The sequence below is a fragment of the Hordeum vulgare genome, chromosome 2H, assembly GCF_904849725.1.
Source record: "Hordeum vulgare subsp. vulgare chromosome 2H, MorexV3_pseudomolecules_assembly, whole genome shotgun sequence".
Classification (NCBI taxonomy): Eukaryota; Viridiplantae; Streptophyta; class Magnoliopsida; order Poales; family Poaceae; genus Hordeum; species Hordeum vulgare.
In genome coordinates this window covers 353,529,228-353,536,335 of record NC_058519.1, presented here as the reverse complement: position 1 = coordinate 353,536,335, position 7,108 = coordinate 353,529,228, and the positions used below count along the sequence as shown (strand labels likewise).

The window sequence follows — 7,108 nt, the reverse complement described above, 5'->3', positions numbered from 1 at the left end:
GCGGCCTCCGATACTCCGGAAGGGTGCCTCTTCCCTCGCCTGTGCCCCCTACAAGGGCCATGCAACATCTTCCCCTTGGACCCCTCCTACTTGGCAACGTGGGGCCTCATGGGGCGCTCAATGCCGACGAAACGGCTACACGGGAGCCCCAAGCCCCGAGCATGGATTCGGGGCGGGTGATTCCTCATGCGCTTCTGATGTTTGTCGTACACGAGGTGAGGACCCCTGTTGGCCTCTGGATCCTGCCGCGGGTTCGCCCGCGCACCGTGAGGCTCGCTCCACACCGCGGCGGACGCGGTTCGACGCTTGGGGTGGGGCTCGCCAGTCACGAAGCCCGCCGAGAAGGTGAGCGCCAACACCTTGCACCAGGGTGGCGCCAGCTTGAGGTCGCCGTGAACCTCAGATCTCTAAAGCGGGAGCGCGCCCGCGCAGAGACTGAGGTGTCCTTCGCTGCAGCGGTAGAAGCCCGCGAGCGCGCTCTCTTCGAGGCTCAGGAGGTTGATTGTCGGCGCAGGGCTTCCGAAGATCGCTACAAGGAGATGTGTGCCCTCATCGCCGACCTTGAGGGCCGGGTCCTACCGGGAGCCACCTTTCGGGGTCTCTCGGTGGAGCCCTCCCTCGCTGGCGCGGGTCCTGAGGCATCTTCTGATTCGCTGGCGCTTGTAGAGGTGGAGCTGAGCTTGGAGCAGGAGCGTCTGGAGATGAGGGAGCGCCTGGTGTCGCTTGATGAAGAATACCTTGCCTCTCTTTGTGGCGAAGCTTCGGGAGGCGATAGACAAAAGGGTGGCGGAGGCTGAGCGTTCCCTTTTCTTTGACTATCGCACGAAGTTGAGGTTCTAGGAATACCGCTTCCTTGAGCGTCGTGATCATCTTCAAAATGAGGTCAGCGCCCTCCGGAGGAGGTTGGATTAGGAAGTGAAACGTCGATAGGTCGCGCTGGACGCCTAGGCTTCTGTCGAAGGTAAACTGTCTTATATTTGCAAACAAGTGAAAGGAACGGCTTCCCTAGTTGGAGAGGCCTCCGAAGAGTGAACGCTCTCGGATGCTTTGAGAGACATGTGCGGCGAGAGTGTCTCCAGTCCCCTGATCCCCGATGATGCTGCGTACTTGATCTTCTTCTGTCGTGTCGTGGAACGTCTTGAGGGGGGTGCAGAGAAGGCCGTTGCACTTGTGGAGGAGAAGAGTCGTGACCTTTTGGGTCAAGCGGCCTCGGACGTCTTCAGCCACCTCCTTCATCTTGGCCCGGACTTCGACTTCGCAGTGGTGTTGGGTCTGGTGCGAGAGGTGATCCGCGCCACCCTGGCCGAATGGGTCGAGGTTCCCGTGAAGGATCTGGTGACAAGGCTTGCTCCCAAAGGCTGGGCGTGGACTCTAGAGACGGCGCGTCTTCCTTATCCACCACCTTGTTCTCCTAGTAGGGTTATGTATCAAGTTTAACAACACCTTTGATGTATATGGTGGTTATCTTTTAATGCATTCTCAGAAGACGAAGCGTGTACAATGCTTCCCCATGTCCATTCCCGCCGTCAGCCCGTCTTGTTGCAACACTGATGATCTAGCCCACGGGCGTGTCGCCTCCTCCCTGCGTGTGGGGCGTCTTGAGGATCCTTTCGGCACTCTATGTCTGCATGTCCCGATCCCGCACATTTCCCCGCCACCGTGAGGCGCAACCCTTACCAAGGTTACTCCTCACGGGGCAGAGCCTCGGCGCCCTTGGGGCCGAGTGGCTTTGCGACCAATAAGGCTCCTGAGGCGTGTTGCTCAAGAGTCCCCCTTGACACTCGAACCGCTCTGCGTCGACAGGTCCCAGTCCCGCACATTTACCTGTCGCTATTAGGTTCGACGCTCTTCACGGGGCGGGGCCCTGCCGCCCCCGGAGCCGTCCTGAACCCCAGGATGGCACCGGGGGTGGCGAGTGGCTTTATGATCAGTAAGACTCCTGAGGCTCGATGCTCAGGAGCCCCCCTTAGCGCTCGAGCGATTAGCCATTCCGTCCCTTTTGCAGTTGACCCGGGAGGCCCGGGGGTTTCCCGAGGTTTCCTAGAAACACCTATCGAAACAAAGGAAGAAAGAGAACTCGAGTTCGGTCAAACGAGAGAAACTGAAGCAAAATCCCCGCCCTTCTATTCTTTTCAAAACATTAAGCAAAGAAGCCTTTGATATATCAAGATACAAAGAGGGGCGGCCCTTGTGGGCCACAACTTAAAACGCAAGGAAGGAACAAGAACTGCCGCGACCTACACCCTAGCTATTCACCGCCTCCGTCTCCCCCCAGCGCAGAGCGTAGGTCTTCCACTAGGCGTGGGGTGGACCTCTTCCGCGTCCTCGGGGGGCCCTGGGCGTATACAGCCTCGGCTCGTTATTACGTGAGAGTGTCACGATGGGGGTGTATCTAGGAGATCGCGAGGATGCTTTATCCTCGCGAGTGTCCCTACCCCCGAGGCAATAGGCGCCTGATTCCGGAAGTCATTGGTGGACTGTGTTGATTCCGGAAGGTCCCGAGGACGCTTCGGGAGCCCCATGCCTCATAGGCGCGTTCCCCCTCGTAGTCCCCTGGCTCGTAGCGGCATGGAGTCGCCCGCCATGAGCGAGCCCTCGAGCGTGGGAGGATCCCCCAGTGCCCGCTGGCCGGAAGGCTCGCCCAGTCGGTAGGTTTTGAGTCCCTCGGGCGCTGCCCCAGCGTGCCTTGCTGGGGCTCCCCAGGTTCCCACGCTGGTACCTTGGGCCATGCCCCCAAGCCGGGCTAGCACAGTCTAAAGGCAGCGGCGGGTACCTGACCACCTGCTCGTGACCTAACGAAACCCGCACTAGCAACATGGGCGTGTGTTCCATCATCAGTCCCCGGGCGGGTGTCGCGCGCCCTGGGGTCAGGGGTGGATGCACCACCCCCGGACTCTAGGTTGGGATCATCTGACCCGGGAGCATGGGCGTATGTTCCACCCTTGGTCCCTAGGCTGAGGCCCCTCGACCTGGACACGAGGGTGCGTCCACCCTAACCAAGGCGAGGGGTCCCCGGTCCCCAGACCCAGAGGCCTGCCCAAAGCAGCTCCTAACCAGAAGGTGTGCTCCGCGAGGATGCACGCACTGGGCGTTCTCGTGAAGCCGCCCTGCTACGGCGTCAGGACTCCCCGGCTGCCTCTTGAGCTTGCATTGGTTTTCCCTTGAAGACGAAAGGGTGATGCAGCACAGGAGCAGTAAGTATTTCCCTCAGTTTGAGAACCAAGGTATCAATCCAGTAGGAGAATCAAGCCAAGTGTCCAGAGTACGTGCGCAAACACAGACGAGCTTGCACCCAACGCTATAAAGGGGTTGTCAATCCCTTCAAGATTGATTGCAAAGTGAGATCTGAAGGCAGAAAGTGCAACGAAGTAATAGTGTAAGGCTGAAAATATGATCTGAAGTAGACCCGGGGGGCCATAGTGTTCACTAGAGGCTTCTCTCAAAATAGGAAATATTATGGTGGGTGAACAAATTACTGCCGAGCAATTGATAGAACCGCGCAAATTCATGATGATATCTAAGGCAATGATCATACATATAGGCATCACGACTGAGACAAGTAGACCGATACTTTCTGCATCTACTACTAATAGTTAAATGCCCGTGCGTTGCCACGACATATGAAATATTATATGAAAAAATTACTTGATAAAATAGCATGTAATTTGGCTTCGTCATGTTTGTTTGTTCCAGTATAGAAAACTTCAGAAAGAAAAGGAGGCAGAGAGAATGGAAGCATGTGAGTATAGAAGAATGGCTGAAGAAAGGATGAATCATAGTGACAAGGCGAATGGCTGAAGAAAGGATGAATCATAGTGACAAGTCTCTGGAGACCGTGAAAGAAGTCATGCAGCAAAAGGAACTGGAGATCTATTATCTCAGGAACCAACTGCAGGTGTATAAACAAAGGTTACTGGGTGTTGATATCGATGATTGTGAGATTGCAGACGAGACAAAACCAAAAAATATACCTTTCTCTAAAGGGAAAAAATATGATAAAGGGAAACGTCTTAATATTGTACGTGAATTAAGGAGACAAAAACCTAAAGTACTTCCTGAAGTCAATAATGAGATTTTATTGGCACTTTCGCGTCTATATAAGGAATACCATGGTACAGTAAAAAAAACTCATAGTATTTTCTTTTGCCCGTTGCAACGCACGGGTTTACATATAACAGATATTATTTTTTCCCTCGCCAAACATATTGCATCATAAAATTAATATCATAAATATATAGCCAAAACATATGACAGAATACAATAAACAAATCCATGAAGATGAAGAAAAAAATTCGATAAAAAATACAGTTTGAGTACAGGTGTGTACAGATAAGTCCATTTTTATTATCTAGATTACTAACTCCCTACTTGAGGCACTTGAGAATTTGTCGTACATCATATGAGATGTTGTCTTCACCTTCATTCGCATGATAGTCGAGCAAGTATATCAAAAAATTATATGTCAGCTCATAACCATCCTGCATGAGCAATGTATCTCATTAACATGCGATTATGCTTTTTTATTAAATGCCCGTGCGTTGCCACGGAATACGAAATATTATATGAAAAAATTACTTGATAAAATGATAACATGGAATTTGGATATTTTAGACGGTCGTTTTTTATATTGACTTGCGTAGGTAAAAATTCAGCTAAAATAATACAGATTTGTCCGATTTTTTTAGGCAAAAAAACACCCTTGTCCGATTTTTTAGGCAAAAAAATCACTCTAGCCAAGTTTGTGCCCGACCTCACTCTATCTTCACTCACCGGTCACCACTTTCCCCATCCCCTCACACTCCCATGCTATCCACTCATCCCCTCACACTCCCACCGCTAGCCACTCTGAAGCTCACTTGTGCTGCCGCCGCCGCCCCTCCTCTCCGACGCTTCCGTCACCGGAGCCGCCCTCCTCGCCCGCTCACGCACGCCTCTTGCTCCCATGGTTCGCGACTCCCTCCCTGCTCCAAACCCGTGAATGGTGCTGATTTAGACCTTCCTTCCACCTCCCTCCCGATTGGACCGCCGTCGTCGCCCGATTCGAAGCCCGGGGGAGCTGAGCCAAGCTCCTTGGCACCCCGATCCGTTCATCCATGGTCAATATACTCGACCCCGAGCTGCGACTTCCTCGGATCCATCATGGGCATGGGCATGGGGATGGGGATGGGGATGGGGATGGGGGACACCATCCTCGCCCAGCCCGCCCCCGATTTCTCTGCCCGACATCACTTTATTGCCGTGTCACCGGTCAGTACCTCATCTCCTCACACTCCCGTGCTACTCTGAAGCTCATCCGTGCTGCCATCGCCGCCACCCCTCCTCTCCGACGCGACCATCATCGGAGCCGCCCTCCTCCCCCGCCTCCTGCTCCCATGGTTCGCGATTCCTCCCTGCTGCAAACCCTAAGGCCCCGGCTCACCTCTCCCCCTCCATCTCCCGCAGGACTCCTCTCCGGCCGCCACCACGCCGTTCGCGCCGACCGCGGCCTCCGCCCCGCCAATCGAAGACTGTCTCCGCCTCCTCTGTGGCGAGTGCGACGAGCAGAAGCATGCTACTGAAATGCATATTTCTTTGATTTCGCTGTAAATTTAATTCAAAGGGAGAACATATGTATGAAGCAGAAGTGAGAAGTTGAGAACTTCCATTAATCCTTCATGATGGAAATTTGCACAAAAATGAACTTCCTATTATCATGTGACAGGTTAAGAAGAAGAAGAGCACAATGGATGCTTTGTTATCCGATATTTGCATCAGCATGTCCGCTGCTCCAACTTATTTGCCTGCTCATTACTTCAAGACTGAAGATTCTCATGGAAACACCAAGGAGTTTAATCTTATTGATGGGGGAGTAGCTGCCAATAATCCGGTACTATAGCTGCCTATAGTTTTGCATAACATACAGCTTGGGGCATGTGCTTGATTCAGAGACTGAAGGAAAGTCTTGAAATTTTGAAATAGACCTAATATCTGTCTTTGTTGTGTTTAGGCCTTAGTTGCCATTGGAGAAGTAAGCAAACAAATATTCAAGCAAGATTCAGATTTCTTCCCGATAAAACCTATGGACTATGGCCGGTTTTTGGTCATTTCACTTGGCACAGGCTCATCAAAATTTGAAGAGAAGTACGATGCACAAAAGGCTAAATCATGGGGAATGTTGGATTGGTTACTTAGCAGTGGTTCCACACCATTAGTAGATATCTTCACACGGGCAAGTGCGGATATGGTGGATATTCACATTGCTTCTATTTTCAAAGCCTTGCATTCTAAGAAGAAATATCTGAGAATTCAAGTAAGTAAAATGCAGACAACTTATTTTCTACTCCCTTCGTTCTAAAATAAGTGTCGTGGTTTTAGTTCAAATTTTGGAACAGAGGGAGTACAATGCAACCAATAAATCAGCCTCCTTTTACTCAGAGAATACCATTTCTACATGACGGGATGATACCCTACGGGGGACACTCTCCTCAGTTGATGTTGCCACCAAGGATAACATGGAGAAACTTGTCAATGTTGGAGTGTTGCTTCTAAAGAAACCTGTCTCACGGGCAAATTTGGAGACTGGCCAGATGGTGCCTACTTGTAGTGAAACAGAGGAGACCAATGAGGAAGCTCTCAAGAGGTGAGCTTGGCAGCACCTATCAGGAATCAGGTTATTATAATTGCAGTATGCATCTCTACTTATTAGCTAATTAGCACCTTATTTTCAGATTTGCAAAGCTGTTGTCTGATGAAAAGAAAATTCGTCAAGCAAGATCACCGAAATGAAGTCCGGTCTTTTTTACGTCAATGCTCTGCCAGAGAAAAAAATTCTCTGCATGGCATACCCCACTTGCCTATTAGATTAGAAATATTTAGGGAATAAGAAGATTTATCTCATATTTTGAATAACTTTGCACCAGTTGCCGTCTATACATCTGGAAAAGGTTCATCTACAGCTGGTTTTACATCATGTGTAACCGGAATAGTAGCTGGGTATGGCTTTCTCAACATTTTAGGACATTTTGTTATGATTTTCACAATCGATTTTTTCATTTAGATAATAGTATTCATTTTTTATATGATATATTAACATGTTTATTTTATCATTATGTAGAAAATGAGACAACAA

At 50.6% G+C, this 7,108-nt stretch overlaps 1 pseudogene; it reads left to right on the top strand.

Annotated features, from left to right (window-relative positions):
* Positions 1-5,151: 5,151 nt before the first annotated feature.
* Positions 5,152-6,765, top strand: LOC123427221 (annotated as a pseudogene).
* The last annotated feature ends 343 nt before the right edge of the window (positions 6,766-7,108 follow it).